A 16,570-nucleotide genomic window follows, 5' to 3' on the forward strand; every position below is an offset into this window, starting at 1 on the left:
GGATGGGAGCCATCTCTGGTCCAGAAGGGAAGTTAGGGGCCAGATGGGAACTCTCTCTCTCTCTCTAGTCCAGAAGGGAAGTCCGGGGCAGAATGGGAGCTGGGCCCGGTCTCTAAGTCTCTGGAAGTGGCTGGGGTCTCGGGAAGATGGGCGTGGGGGCAGGGCATGGAGATTGCAGGGTCTGCCGGGGGTCTTGGAGAAGGGGATCCTTCCTGGTGGGGCTAGAAGGGAGCCTGTCGGGTGGCCAGAACTTGGGGCCAAGTTGGGCAGGTCTTCCCTGGAGTGACTGGTGCCCAGGGATGGGGTCTGGGCTGAGCAAGTACACTCACTTCTGGTCCTGAAGGGAAGCCTGGGGCAGGATGGAAGCTGGGGGCCGGTCTCTCCATAATTTTAAGTTTACTCATTTTTCATTGTAGTTAATAATTGTTCATACAGTTTTTCTGACATGCACTTAGTATGGTGATTTCTTTGCTTGTCTCTCTCTACATGTCTGCTAATACTCATTTTTCTTAGAAGGGTAAGTTCTATTCAAAGGGCCTAGAAATGACATGTATGAACCTCATTTTCAATTTCCTTCTGAACTGTCTTGGTGATTATATTAGAAATTCTCTGTCATGTAATAAGTGTGGGAAGCATACAATTATATGAATATAATGTCAAAGAAATAAACATTTATATTGTGACCACTATCACTGTTTCTGTTTTAAATATGTATGGGATATTTTAGAATGCCGTGACCTATGATGATGTGCTTGTCAACTTCAGTCAGTATGAGTGTGCTTTGCTGGATCCTTCCTAGAAGAGTCTCTATAAAAATGTGATGCTAGAAATCTACAAGAACTTCACTGCTATAGGTAAAACTATGAATTTTCCTTCAACATTTAAAATAAGGAGACAATGGTTTCTTGTTTTTTGATGCTCTTCTGTGATTTGGATTAATAAAAGAGAATGTGGTGAATAAGTCAGGCATGGTTTTTTACTGGATAAAATAAGTTAAAATTTTGCATAATTTCAATAATAAATTATACATTTTCTGGTAATTTATTTTAGGCTACAAATGGGAAGACCAATATATTAAAGAACATTATCAAAGATCTAGAAGACATGGAGGGTAATTTTTAAGTACAAACTAATACAAATATCCCTCAGAAGATTGTTTTTGTTCAAGACAGGGTTTCTCTCTTTAAAGGTCCTGGCTGTCCTGGAACTTGCTTTGTAGGCCAAGCTGGACTTGAATTCCACAGAAGAATTTTAATGTGCTCTGGAAATTTTAAGGAAAAGCAATAGTGTAAATAAGCATAGCTTTCAGTGTTTTGATGATTACTAAATTCTCACAACACTGTGTGCCTCAATGTTAGGTAGCTGATCTGTGTTTGCAAGGCATTCCACTCAGAAAGAAGAAAATGAAACAATGCCTTCACAGATATCACTATTTTAATCATAACCTCATGAGAACTAGGATGTAGAACTGTCAATCTGTTTAGTTCCATACAACTCATGTATAGGCAAAGGCATATCTATTGATTGGGTGATAGGTATATATCCAAAGTCTTCTAATAACCAAATACTTCCTGGTGAAGCTAATGTTACTGATATATTTGTGGTGAGTTACCAAAGTTTAGGGAGAGGGTCAGTTTGTGAGAATTAGAAGGTTATTAAGGAGAAACCTGAATACTTATACCATATCACTACGAGGAACAAAAATACATTTTGGTAACTCAATATGGAAACCTTTTATTTTTTATTCTTTCTTTAATGGTATATTATATATCACTCTGAAAACAGGCAAACTGTGCATAAATGATATGGAAAGCACAATGTACTTCTCTCCCAGAACAACTAGAGGATATGTAGTAGTCCCCACTTTGAATAGCCTTTCTGAATGTGATATAAGTTTACAAATAATTGTTTTTCAAACCTCAATTTGAAATATATCAAAAAACTCCCACCACAGAAAAGCCTTCTAAATACAAAAATTGTATAAATTCTTCTGGTTTTTTTTTTTTGGTCACATAATTCACAGTATAAGAACAGGTTATGAATATAGTCAGTGTGGTAAAACTCTCAGTTCTTCCAGTTTTTTCAATTAGATTAAAAAAACTCATATGAATAAGGATGCTATAAAAGTGAGCCATGTACTAAAGGCTCTAACTATTACTGGGATCTTCAAACACACAAAAGATTCCATAATGAAGAAGAACCCTACGGATGTAAAGAGCATAGTAAAACCTTAATATCTGACTCCTCTTTGCCATTAGATAAAAACTGTAAAATTAAGTCATAGAGATGAAAACATTCATCAGCATAATGAATTTGTTAAAGCATTTACATTTGCCAATTATCTTCACAGGCATGAATGAAGTCATAATGGAGAGAAACTATATGAATGTAATCAGTGTACTAAAGCCATTTCACAATACACTAGTCTCAAAATATGTAAAAGAACACATATTGAAGAGAAACCTTATGAATGTAGTCAATGTGGTAAAGCCTTTTCACAACAGTCATCTCCAAGTTCATATAACAACTCATACTAGAATAAAATCTTAGGAATGTAATCAATGTGGGAAAGCCTTTTCACAACACAATAAAATGATCCAAACTTGTGAGAAACACCATGGATATAATCAATGTAGTGAAGCCTTTTCATGACACAGTCATCTTCAAGTTCATGCAACTCATACTGGACTGAATCCCTATGTATTCAGTGTGGAAAAGCCTTTACATGTCTCAGTAATCTTCAACAGCATAAAGAAATTCATACTGGAGAAATACCCTAGGAATGTAATTAATGTGGGAAAGCCTTTTCACAAGAGAGTCATCTCCAAATTCATAAAAAGAACTAATCTGGGAGAGAAACCCTATGAATGAAAACAATATGGTAAGACTTTACATGTCACAATTATCTTCAAAGGTATGAAAGAATTAATATTGCATAGTAACCCTATGAATGTAATGAATGTCATAGTCTTTTTATTTCACTATAGCCTTTGAATCCATGAAGGAGTTCATCCAAGACTAAAACCTGCAGTGTGTAATGACTTCATAAATCACAAGTAGTCTTTGATGACATAAAAGAACTCATACCGAAAAGGAATCTATGAGTATAAAGGATGTGGTAAGCTCTTTAGCCAATAAATTTATATTTAGTTACATAATATTATTATGGAGAAAAAAATCTGACAAATATCAACAACCTATCCATGCATTATGATGTCCCTTTTTATTTTGTTTGAACCTACAAACTCATGGACAAAAGCCTTATGAATTTAATTAGTAAGGCAAACCTTTTAGATATTACATTTCTCAGAGTATAATGTTATGGATATGTACTAGTGTCTTTTCTTTTCCTGTGATAAAACACAGTATCTAAGGCAACTTATAAAAGAGCTTATGGTTCAAGAGTGAAACAAGATCATTATGAGAGAGGCATAGCAAAAGTGTCAGACATGACAGCTAAAGCAGGAACCTCAGAGCTCACATCCTCAACCTGAATTTTGGAGCAGAGAGTATGAACTGGAAGTGGTGTGAAGATTTAAAATCTCAAAGCCCACAACCAGCGACATCTTTCCTCTACAGAGAGGCATTTTCTGAACTTTTCCAAATGATAGCAACAACTGAGAAGTATTGATTCTTTGATTTTGAAGGGTACATGCTTGCTTTCAGTTATATGAACCAGTTCATGATATAGAAAATTTCTGTAGGTAAGCAAGCCTTTAGGTGCCTCAACCTCTTAGTTACAGGAATGATTGCTTAAAAAATAAAAATTGTCATGAGTGGAAATGTTTCTTCAATAATTTTAATTTTATTTTGTTATGTCAGTGTGTCTTTAGATATCTGCATGTGCTTAATTGTTCCCAAGAGCAGCAGACACTGCAATCTTCCTTGATTTCTAACAGGTATTACACAAAATAAAAAAAAAAAAAAACCTTGCCTGGATTCTGGCCATGAACTTGTCTTCACTGCTTAGCCCTGTCTTGATCTCCCTAAATATTTTAAAGCCTTTATATGTCATCTTGGCATTAGGAAATAGGGAAGAACTCATTTATGAGAAAAACCCTGTTCATGTAAACAATAAGGCAAAAACTTTAGACATCACAGTTGTCTTCAGTTTCAAGAAAAAAAAAATCTTGTTTCATCTTTTTCATCATAGCCTTGAAGCAAGTAAATTATTTAACATGTTCATTCAAGTCTGTGGTGGAGATTACAGTGTTGTGGTTTGTATTTTGAAACTTTTGGAGTAGGTTTTGAAGTGTTCTATATATGTGTCAAATTCACTTACTGAGTTAATTTGGTGTTTTATATATTCCTTCTTTGACTTTTATTCGTCTTTTTTGTGCTCTCACTTTGTGATAGGTATTTTTCTGCTGAAGTGTATAGAATGGGTTGTCCATTTTCTAAGAGGTCCATTGTTTATTTAAATATCAGGCAGTGTGTGATCATACTTTTCATGTAAATGTATCTGTGAAAGGGTGGTAGGTTGTTTCTGGTTTTGTTTTTCATATTTTTGCAAATTCTCTTCAGATGTTGTGGTTTGTTATACATCCTGGCTTGGATGTTAGTGATTAGTTAGGGCTACATTTTAACTTGTGATTCTCATGTTTCAGTCTCCTGAGTACAAGTCCAAGGGTAGAAGATGTGATGTGTGCTCTTTTGTCAACATGTTTAAATAATGTTAATGTTAAAATATTTAAGAGAAGAGAATATAAGAAACATTAAATACTTCATGTATGTATCCAAAGCAGCATTTTCATCTATCTGCTAGGGATATAATAAAATAGAATAATCAGAAATCAACTGTATATCTCATAACATAGCTTGATATACTACACACACACACACACACACACACACACACACACACACACACACAAATATATATATGTATATAGTTTTTGACATTCCTCCTTTTATATATTATATATATATATATATATATATATAATATATTATTTTACATTACCATTCAGTTCTACACATTAGCCATGGGTTCCCCTATTCTCCCCCTCCCACCCCCTCCCCTTACCCCCAGCCTACCTTCCATTCCCACCTCTTCCAGGACAAGTCTCCCCGAGGACTGCGATCAACCTGGTAGACTCAGTCCAGGGAGGTCCAGTCCCTTCCTCCCAGACTGAGTCAAGTGTCCCTGCATAAGCTCCAGGTTTCAAACAGCCAACTCATGCAATGATCACAGGACTCGGTCCCACTGCCTAGTTGCCTCCCAAACTGATCAAGCCAATCAACTGTCTCACCTATTCAGAGGGCCTGATCCAGCTGGGGCCCCTCAGCCTTTGGTTCATAGTTCATGTGTTTCCATTCATTTGGCTATTTTTTTCAATAATTGAGTAAAACTGAAATTTATTATAAGCCACAGTCGTCCTAGGGACCTCCATGCTATATATATATATATAGCCTCTATGGTTCTATGGGTTGTGGTCTGATTGTTCTTTATTTTATATCTAGAATCCACCTATGAGTGAGTACATACCATAACTGTCTTTCTGGGTTTGGGTTACCTCACTCAGGATGATTTTTTCTAGTTCTATCCATTTGCCTGCAAATTTCATGCTTTCATTGTTTTTCTCTGCTGAGTAGTCTCCATTGTATATATGTACCACATTTTTTTCATCCATTCTTCCATTGATGGGCATCTAGGTTGTTTCCAGGTTCTGGCTATTACAAATAGTGCTGCTATGAACATAGCTGAACATGTATCTTTATGGTATGAATCAGCATTCCTTGGGTATATGCCCAAGAGTGGGATGGCTGTGTCTTGAGGTAGTTCGATTCCTAATTTTCTGAGAAACCGCCATACTGATTTCCACAGTGGTTGTACAAGTTTACATTCCCACCAACAGTGGAGGAGTGTTCCCTTTGCTCCACATCCTCTCCAGCATTGGTTGTCATTGGTGTTTTTGATCGTAGCCATTCTGACAGGTGTAAGGTGGTATCTCAGAGTCATTTTGATTTGCATTTCTCTGATGATTAAGGATGTTGAGCATTTCTTTAAATGTCTTTCAGCCATTTGTAGTTCTTGTTTTGTGAATTCTCTGTTTAGCTCTTTAGCCCATTTTTTTAATTGGACTGTTCAGTACTTTGATGTTTAGTTTCTTGAGTTCTTTATATATTGTGGAGATCAATCCTCTGTCAGATGTGGGGTTGGTGAATATCTTTTCCCAATCTGTTGGCTGTCTTTTTGTCTTATTGACTGTGTCTTTTGCCCTGCAAAAGCTTCTCAGTTTCGAGAGGTCCCATTTATTAATTGTTGTGCCCAGGGTCTGTGTTGTTGGTGTTTTATTTAGGAAATGGTCTCCGGTGCCAATGCATTCAAGAGTGCTTCCTATTTTCTTTTCTATTAAGTTTAGTGTAACTGGATTTATGTTTAGGTCTTTGATCCACGTGGACTTGAGTTTTGTGCATGGTGACAGATATGGATCTATTTGTAATCTTTTACATATTGACATCCAGTTATGCCAGCACCATTTTTTTAGATACTTTCTTTGTTCCATTGTATAGTTTTGGCTCCTTTGTCAAAAACCAGGTGTTCATATGGGCATGGATTAATGTCAGGGTCTTCAATTCGATTCAATTCGTCCGTATGTCAGTTTTTATACCAGTACCAAGCTGTTTTTATTACTATAGCTCTATAGTAGAGTTTGAGGTCAGGGATGGTGATACCTCCAAGGGTTGCATTATCGTATAGGATTCTTTTAGCTATCCTGGGTCTTTTGTTTTTCCATATAAAGTTGAGTATTTTTCTTTCCAAATCTGTGAAGAATTGTGTTGGGATTTTGATGGGGATTGCATTGAATCTGTAGATTGCTTTTGGTAAGATTGCCATTTTTACTATGTTAATCCTACCTATCCAAGAGCATGGGAGATCCTCCATTTTCTGATATCTTCTTCAATTTCTTTCTTTAGAGATTTAAAGTTCTTATCAAAAAGATCCTTCACTTGTTTACTTAGTGTTATCCCAAGGTATTTTATATTATTTGTGGCTATTGTAAAGGGTGATGTTTCTCTGACTTCTTTCTCAGCCCTTTTATCATTTGTGTATAGGAGGGCTACTGATTTTTTTGAGTTGATCTTGTATCCTGCCATTTTACTGAAGGAGTTTATCAGCTGTAGAAGTTCCCTGGTAGAGTTTTTGGGGTCACTTATGTATACTATCATATCATCTGCAAATAGTGAAAGTTTGACTTCTTCCTTTCGAATTTCTATCCCGTTGATCTCCTTTTGTTGTCTTATTGCTCTAGCTAGAACTTCTAGTAGTATATTGAATAAATATGGGGAGAGTGGACAGCCTTGTCTTGTTCCTGAATTTAGTGGTATCGCTTTGAGTTTCTCTCCATTTAATTTGATGTTTGCTGTTGGCTTGCTATAAATTGCTTTTATTATGTTTAGAAATGTTCCTTGTATACCTGATCTTTCTAAGACCTTTATCATGAAGGGGTGTTGGATTTTGTCAAAGGCTTTTTCAGCATCTAAGGAGATGATCATGTGGTTTTTTTCTTTCAGTTTGTTTATATGGTGTATTACATTGACTGATTTTCATATGTTGAACCATCCTTGCATCCCTGGAATGAATCCTACTTGGTCGTGATGGATGATTGTTTTGATGTATTCTTGGATTCGGTTTTCCAATATTTTGTTGAGTATTTTTGCATCAATGTTCATGAGGGAGATTGGTCTGTAGTTCTCTTTCTTTGTTGCATCTTTGTGTGGTTTGGGTATCAGGGTAATTGTAGCCTCATAAAAAGAGTTTGGTAGTGTTCCTTCTGTTTCTATTGTGTGGAACACTTTGAAGAGGATTGGTATTAGTTCTTTGAAAGCCTGGTAGAATTCTGCACTGAAACCATCTGGTCCTGGGCTTTTTTTGGTTGGGAGGCTTTTGATGGCTGTTTCTATTTCTTTAGGGGTTATTGGTCTATTTAAATGGTTTATCTGGTCTTGATTTAATTTTGGTATGTGTTATTTATCCAGAAAATTGTCCATTTCTTCCTGGTTTTCCATTTTTGTGGAGTACAGGTTTTTGAAGTATGATCTGATGATTCTCTGGATTTCCTCGTTGTCTGTTGTTATGTCTCCCTTTTCATTTTTGATTTTGTGAATTTGGGCGCTCTCTCTTTGCCTTTTGGTTAATTTGGCTAGGGGTTTGTCTATCTTGTTGATTCTTTTCAAAGAACCAACTCTTTGTTTCATTGATTTTTTGTATTCTCTTGTTTTCTATTTCGTTGATTTCAGCCCTCAATTTGATTATTTCCTGGCGTCTATTTCTCCTGGGTGAGTTTGTTTCTTTTTGTTCTAGAGCTTTCAGTTGTGCTGTTAATTCATTGGTATGGGTTTGCTCCATCTTCTTTATGTGTGCATTTAGAGCTATGAATTTTCCTCTTAGCACTGCTTTCATAGTGTCCCATAAGTTTGGGTATGTTGTACTTTCATTTTCATTGAATTATAGGAAATCTTTAATTTCTTTCTTTATTTCTTCCTTGACCCATTGATGTTTCAGATGGGCATTATTCAGTTTCCATGAGTTTGTGGGTTTTCTATAATTTTTGTTGTTGTTGAGGTCTAACTTTAAGGCATGGTGGTCTGATAAGATACAGGAGGTTATTCCAATTTTTTTTGTATCTGTTGAGATTTGTTTTGTGTCCAAGCATGTGGTCAATTTTTGAGAAGGTTCCATGGGGTGCTGAGAAGAAGGTATATTCTTTTGTGTTAGGATGGAATATTCTGTAGATATCTATTAGGTCCATTTGAGTCATAACATCTGTTAGGTCCTTTATTTCTTTGTTAAGTTTCAGTCTGGTAGATCTATCTTTTGTTGAGAGTGGTGTGTTAAAATCTCCCACTACTAATGTGTGGGGTTTGATGTGTGTTTTAAACTTTAGTAGTGTTTCTTTTATGAATGTGGGTGCTTTTGTATTTGGAGCATAAACGTTTAGAATCGAGACTTCATCTTGGTGGATTTTTCCCGTGATAAATATGTAATTTCCATCCTGGTCTCTTTTGATTGATTTTAGTTTGAAGTCTATTTTATTAGATATTAGGATAGCTACACCAGCTTGTTTCTTTGGTCCATTTGCTTGGAAAGCCTTTTCCCAGCCCTTTACTCGGAGGTAGTTTCTGTCTTTGGAGTTAAGGTGTGTTTCTTGTATGCAGCAAATGGATGGGTCCTGTTTTCTTATCCATTCTGTTAGCCTGTGTCTTTTTATAGGTGAGTTGAGGCCATTGATATTGATGGATATTAATGACCAGTGATTGTTAATTCCTGTTATTTTTTGTGGTTGTGTTGTCCTTCTGTGGTGTATGTTGGTGTGGGATTATCTATTGCTTGATTTTTTCATGGATGTGTTTAGCTTCTTTGGGTTGAATTTTCCCTTCTAGTGCTTTCTGTAGGGCTGGGTTTGTGGACAGGTATTGATTAAATCTGGTTTTATCCTGGAATATTTTGTTTACTCTGCCTATGGTGATTGAGAGTTTTGCTGGGTATAATAGTCTGGGTTGGCATCCATGGTCTCTTAGTGTCTGCATGAGGTTTGTCCATGATCTTCTAGCTTTCATAGTCTCTATTGACTAGTCTGGTGTTATTCTGATGGGTTTGCCTTTATATGTTACTTGGTCTTTTCCCTTTTGCTCTTATTTTTTCTTATATTTTTCTTTGTTCTGTGTGTTTAGTGTTTTGTTTATTATGTGGCGAGGGGACTTTTTTTTTTGGATCCAGCCTATTCGGTGTTCTGTAAGCTTCTTGTATCTTCATAGGTATTTCTTTCTTTAGGTTAGGAAAGTTTTCTTCTATGATTTTGTTGAATATATTTTCTGTGCCTTTGAGTTGGTATTCTTCTCCTTCTTCTATCCCTATTATTCTTAGGTTTGTTCTTTTCATGGTGTCCCAAATTTCCTGGACGTTTTGTTTTACGACTTTTTTGTCTTTAGTGTTTTCTTTGACTGACGAATCTATTTTCTCTATTATGTCTTCAGTGTCAGAGATTCTATGTTCCATCTCTTGCAATCGGTTGGTTATGCTTGTTTCTGTAGTTCCTGTTAGTTTAGTCAGGATTTCTATTTCCAGCATTCCCTCAGCATGTGTTTTCTTTATTGTCTCAAATTCATTTTTCAGATCTTGGAATGTTTCTTTCATCTGTTTAATTGCTTTTTCTTGGCTTGATTTGATTTCTTCCCATTTTTTGTTCATTTTTTCTTCCATTTCTTTAAGGGAGTTTTTTATTTCCTCTTTAATGGAGTTTTTCTTTTCCTCTTTAAGGGCAGTTTTTATTTCCTCTTTAAGGGAGTTTTTCATTTCCTCTTTAAGGAAAGTTTTTATTTCCTCTTTAAGGTAGTTTTTCATTTCCTCTTTAAGGAAAGTTTTTATTTCCTCTTTGAGGGAATGTTTTATTTCTTCTTTAAGAGCCTCTATCATCTTCTTAAAGTCATTTTAAGGGTTGATTTCTTCTGTTTCTTCTGTCATGGTATGTTTAGGTCTTGCAGGTGTAGAATCACTAGGTTCTGATGTTGCCATATAGGTCTTTATGTTGTTTCCTGTATTTTTGCACTGCCATCTACTCATCTCTTCCTCTGTGCGGTGCAGGTGGTGTCTGTGTCTGAGAGTGCCTTTCTTGTTCTAATTTTTAGTCTTGGTTTAGTAGGGGTTCTTGCTTCAATTGGTGCTATATTGGGCTATTTCTTCAGGGGCAGCTGATTTCAGTCAGTGAATTATATACTTATGATTCTGGTGATCTGGTTTGGTGGCTGGGTAGTGCCTTCTTCTGTGTTCCCAGTTCACGTTTTGTCAACTCCTCAGCTGATCTTGTTTCTTCAGACTTCAAACTGTAGGCATCTGAATCCTCTCCAAGATGGGTTTCAGCTGAGCGGGGTAGTCTCACCAACACCTCCAAGTTGTTGGGTTTCACAGGATCAGCAGCTGGGCCCTGGGTTGTCCTCAGATGGAGTGTTCAGATTCGTTCTGGTTCCGACCCACGGAGATAGTTTCTTCCCCATGTGTTGGGGTTAGGAGCATCCCTGTTCCAAGCTGCATTTGCTTGTCTCCATCGCTGGGCCTGTCTACCTCTGCAGGCCGCCACCGGGCCTGTATGTCTCTGCCGGCTGCTGCTGGGCCTGTATGTCCCTGTCGACCACCGCTGGGCCTGTCTACCTCTGTGGGCCGCCGCTGGGCCTGAATGTCCCTGTCGGCCGCCGCAGCTGGGCCTGTCTACCTCTGCGGTCCGCCTCCTCTGGCCTACCTGCGTCTGCTTGTCTCCTCTGCCGGGCCTGTCTACCTCTGTGGTCCGCCTCCTCTGGCCTACCTGCGTCTGCTTGTCTCCTCTGCCTGGCCTGTCTACCTCTGTGGGCCACCGCTGGGCCTGAATGTCTCTGTCGGCTGCTGCCGTGGGGCCTGTCTACCTCCGCGGGTCGCAGGCCTATCTGTGTCTGCTTGTCTCCGCTGCTGGGCCCGTCTACCTCTGCGGGCCGCCTCTGTGGGCCTACCTGCGTCTGTTTGTCTTTGCCGCCGGGCCCGTCTCGACATTCCTCCTTCTTTATGATCCAGTTTTCAATCCATTTGGCACTCCATCTTGAAGTATTCCTCCTAAAGGAATTATCTAGAGATGACAGATAATGTAAGGACAATAAGATTTATATTTAAAAAAATTTCTGGTGTGTGTGTGTGTGTGTGTGTGTGTGTGTGTGTGTTATGATTATGGGTTTGAATGCGTAATGTTGGGACTGGAAGAAAATTTTGTGGAGTTTGTTTTGTCGCTATTCTTATAGTGATCAAGGTCAGGTTGCCAGCATTCACACCATAAACATTGTGTTTTCTACTGAGGTAGCTCACTAGTGCTCAAATAAGAATACATCAGTAAAATATTGTGTCCCACTTAAATTGTAAATATATTGTCATTTAAGGCTACAGGAGCATAAAGTAATTTGAATAATGAACTCACATAGACAAAGTAGTAATTGACAGCTGTAAGTGGTCCTTTAAGTGTGCCATCATGTGCATATAATACAGATAGTTAAAACAGTTTTAAAAAGTTGAAATTAGCAAAACAAAGAAAATCACCAATATGTTGAGGACACACGGAATGATTTGCCGATTAAAATTAATACATTGTCAGGCCGGGCGGTGGTGGTGCATGCCTTTAATCCCAGCACTCGGAGGCAGAGCCAGGCGGATCTCGGTGAGTCCGAGGCCAGCCTGGGCTACCAAGTGAGCTCCAGGAAAGGTGCAAAGCTACACAGAGAAAACCTGTCTTGAAAAACCAAAAAAAAAAAAAAAAATTAATACATTGTCAAATTTTAGGAAGAGTTGCTGTTCCTCAAAATGATGGTTCCTGTTTAAAACTTACATTATCATTTCATTCTCTGATTCAAAGATAGGTCATTTACCTACTCTGGTGATTGGATGGCCGAACATCCTAACTGTCATGGTGCAACTCTCATCCAGTGATGGGTGGAAGCAGATGCAGAGATCCACAGCCAAACCCCAGGTGGAGATCTAGGAGTCCAATCAGTGAGAGAAAGGAGGGATTATATGAGCAAGAGATATTGAGACCATGATTGGAAAAAGCACAGAGACTAATAGCCAAACTAGTGGAAACACACGAACTGTGAACCAATAGCTGAGGAGCCCCCTGTGGAACTGGACCAGGCCCTCTGGATAAGTGAGATAGTTGATGATATTGAACTCTTTAGGAGGCCCCCAGGCAATGGGACTGGGACCTCTTCTTGGTGCCCTAGGTTCCTGGCTTTTTGGAACCTAGGGCCTATGCTGAGACACTTTGCTCAGCCTTGGTGCAGGGAGGAGGGGACTGGACCTGCCTCAACTGAATCTACCAGGCTGGGCTGACTCCCTAGAGGAGACCTTGCCTTGGAGGAGGTGGGAATGGGGGGTGGATTGGGGAGAAGCCTGGGGACTGGGAGGAGGGAGGACAGGGGAATCCATGATTGATATGTGAAATTAAATTAATTATAAAATAAAAATATTTATTTAAAAAAACAAAGATAGGCCATTTAAACAACATCTGGGTGTAGTGGTGTATGAGTTTAACCACAGTACTTGGGAGACAGATTCAGTAGGATCTCTTTTTGAGACCCAGCATGGTTCATATAGTGAGTTCCAGGACAGCCATAGCTATGTAAAGAGATTCTATATAAAAAATCTGCCCACTCAAAAAAAAAAAATAAAGAGAAAAAAATCATAACTCAAATTATGAAAATTTTCTTAAATAGTCTGGCTAGACTCCTTTCTACTCAACAAAAATTCTTGTCTTTTCTAACATCAAGAGAAGTGTGTTAACAATGTCAATGAGAAGCAATGTAGAGAGTCTACTCACACAAGGCTAGAAATCCATTCAATCCTTCAATGACCATGTAGCAGGGCTTTCATTACCTTCAAGTGATAGATGACAAGAATAATGACACAGCTTCATCTTCTGCATTATAATGGCATATTTAGTATTTGGAGAGTTGGGTAAGTAGTAATGCTCCTGTTACCAAATGTACCAAAGTTTGCTTTCTAGTACCCTTGTCAGATGACTAAGAACTACCTGTAATTCCAGGTGCAGAAGATATGATATACTCTTTTGGCCTCCTTTGGCACTAGGTATGTAAATGGTGTAATGGTAAATATATATGTGACTTCATTTTGGAAAAGATGATTTACTGCATATATGTGTTATTTTTTAATTAAAATTAATTTAATTTAGGTGTATATGTTTTGCAAGTGTGTATACCAATTTAATGCCAGGTACCAGTGAAGTGAAAAAGAGGGTGTCAGGGTCCCCATGATTGGAGTCATTAATAGCAGTAAGATGTAAATGGCTGTTTTTCAGTTCATCTTTACCTCAGCCCTGATGATCCAGAAGAAATATAAGATGGATAACATCAGAAATTAACTTACCATGGTGCTTCAAGAAATTTCTGAGCCAAAATCTCCACAAAATAAGGGAAGAATTCAAAGAGTAATACAGAGAGAATATGAAAATAGAAGTCCTAATGTGTCTGACCATTTGACTAAAGCCAAACTAAAGTTTATTCCAAACATGATAAATAGGCAGAAGTTGAAGCCCACAAAGGACATAGGTCAGGTATATCCCTGCAGGGGTTTACCACTCCTTAATGAAGAAAAAAGTCATTTGCAGGCATGAAGAAAAACTTGTCTAAAAGGGATTGTATTCTTTTTCCCTGATGCCTGTGAATAGACAGAAAAATGTAAAGAAAAACATTTAGTGCATGATTGGTAAAAAGCAGAGAGCAAACATGGATGAAAAGATTCTTTAGAGAAAAATTTTTGGAGATCTCAGATGGGTAGCTGGGACTACACATTAAATCCCAGCATAGCCTCCATCTCTGGCCTGTAGCTGTAAACCTACCTGCTGGCAACAGCTCTTTTAGCACCTGGTATTGATCTCTTTTGGTTCTGGTAGAGCCTTTGCCTTCCCAAGACTGGTTCTAGGCTGATGCAAATTTTACATGAGCCTTCAAAACCTAACCATTTAAAAGTGCCAGATTCCTTTAATGCCTTGATACTTTTGGAGGCACATGGCAAAGAAAATTCTACAGTTCCCTTTGAAGCCACTCAATATATCAGGTAAAGCAATGTGTCAAAAAATAAATCAAAGCTAACAAACACCATAGAAGTCTGGTGTCACCTCTTAAGTATAAATGGGATAATCCCCTGAGGACTCAGTGGCAGCAGGAAATTTATGAATGTCTCTATTTTGTTCTATGTGACAGTGACCAAGAAGTCACATGGCATTAAAACTTTTTAGGAAATTGTTAGCAAAGAAGATGGCCAATTCACATGGCTTTCTCCATTGTGATGAGGTCACCAGCCAAATGGGAGCAAACTATGTGGTTCCTTTTTGCTCAAGGTTAGCTCAGCCCCATGGAAAGGTGAGCCCATCCTCCATCATGCAATATCTCCAGAATCCATACATCCCACATGTTAAATGTGCACTTTTGCTCCCTAATCATAATCCTATTGAGCGATTCTTAGCTTTTCTGCTTTTCATGTAGTTTTAGAAACAAATTTTCTCCTATAAAAAGTTGGAAGTTCTATTTCAGTGTCTTGAATTTAGGCTGCAAATTAAATATGTCTGACATCTTAATATTGATTCATTATGTTCACAAGGATCATCAAATGACTCCCCATTTAATTAGTTTTTTTATTGTTTTGTATTCATGTAAAAGACTTAGTTTATTACATAAAATGAACTTTGGGGTTAGACAGGTGGCTCAGCATGTACTCTTCTTGAGGATGACCTGTGTTCACATGCCAATACCCATGTTGGCAGGCTAGTATGTACCTGCAACTCCAGATCCAGGGTATCTAACAAACTTCTTTTCTCATGTGTCACCTGAATATACATGAAAGACATTCTTCCACACACACACTTGAAAATAGAATTAATTTTTTTCAACAGTGCTTATGGATTATAAAGCAATTGATGCAAAACAAGTTGCTTCAGGTGTATCATATGATCATACGGATTTTCTTTTAAAATCTGTTGTCTTGCTATTGGTTTTAAAAGGTTTGCATTACTTCACCTCTCTATGATACAAAATTATACTCAATCACTAATAATAGAAAATATAAAATAGTTTCTAAGTGATCACAAAAGGTGTCATTTCCATTATCATAAGAGAATGAAATAGATTTTATCTGTTAAAACTGTTATGTTCAATGTTGAAGTGACAGTTATTAAATAACTCTCTAATATTGGAAGAAGAATGCCCACAAACACACTGTTCTATGATTGACAAATCAGAGTACAATGTGAGTGCTGGGCTGTAGTTTAGTCTTACTGTTATTTTATTAAAATCTTGTATTTCTTTGTCTAAAGGACCATGATATATTTGTAGGCTTGTGTCTTTCATCAGTGATGCTAGCTATATTGTATTTTCAAAATTAACTATTCATCTAATTATTCATTATTCTTTGCCAGAAAAAGATGGATTTAATTTTATATTCTGAAAATTGACTATAGAAACTTATTAGTTCCTTAGTTTGAGGGTGATTCTATAAAGAAATAGTTGTATTTTTTTTCTCAACCTCAGTGGCTTCCCTTCCTCATTTCTTAGCATATATGGTTTGCTAATTCTTCTATAAATTAAATTTATTCACTAATTTAACATTCTGGCTACAGTTTCCCTTTCTTCCTCTCCTCCTATTTCCTCCCTTCACCTCCCTTCTGCCCCACAAATTAACTCCTGTTTCTGTTTCTCTTCAAAAAGGGGCAGGCCTCCCATGGGTGTCAACAAAGCCTGGCATATCAGGTTGATGTAGGACTAAGCTCTTCCCCTTTTTATTAAGCTTGGGCACAGCAACTCAATATGAAGAATATGTTCCCAAAATCTAGCCAAAGTGTTAAGGACAGGCCCTATTCCCACTTCTAGGAGTCCCACAAGTATATCAAGCTGCATAACTGTCACACATATGTAATTTTACTATGTAAAAGTTAAAACCTTCCATTTTGAAAAAAAAGAAAAGGGGAAGTGCTGTGTATATTGCTCTGTATAAATAAAATGCTGATTGGCCAGTAGCCAGGCAGGAAGTATAGATGGGACAAGC

The sequence above is a fragment of the Peromyscus leucopus genome, chromosome 5, assembly GCF_004664715.2.
Source record: "Peromyscus leucopus breed LL Stock chromosome 5, UCI_PerLeu_2.1, whole genome shotgun sequence".
In the NCBI taxonomy this organism is placed as follows: Eukaryota; Metazoa; Chordata; class Mammalia; order Rodentia; family Cricetidae; genus Peromyscus; species Peromyscus leucopus.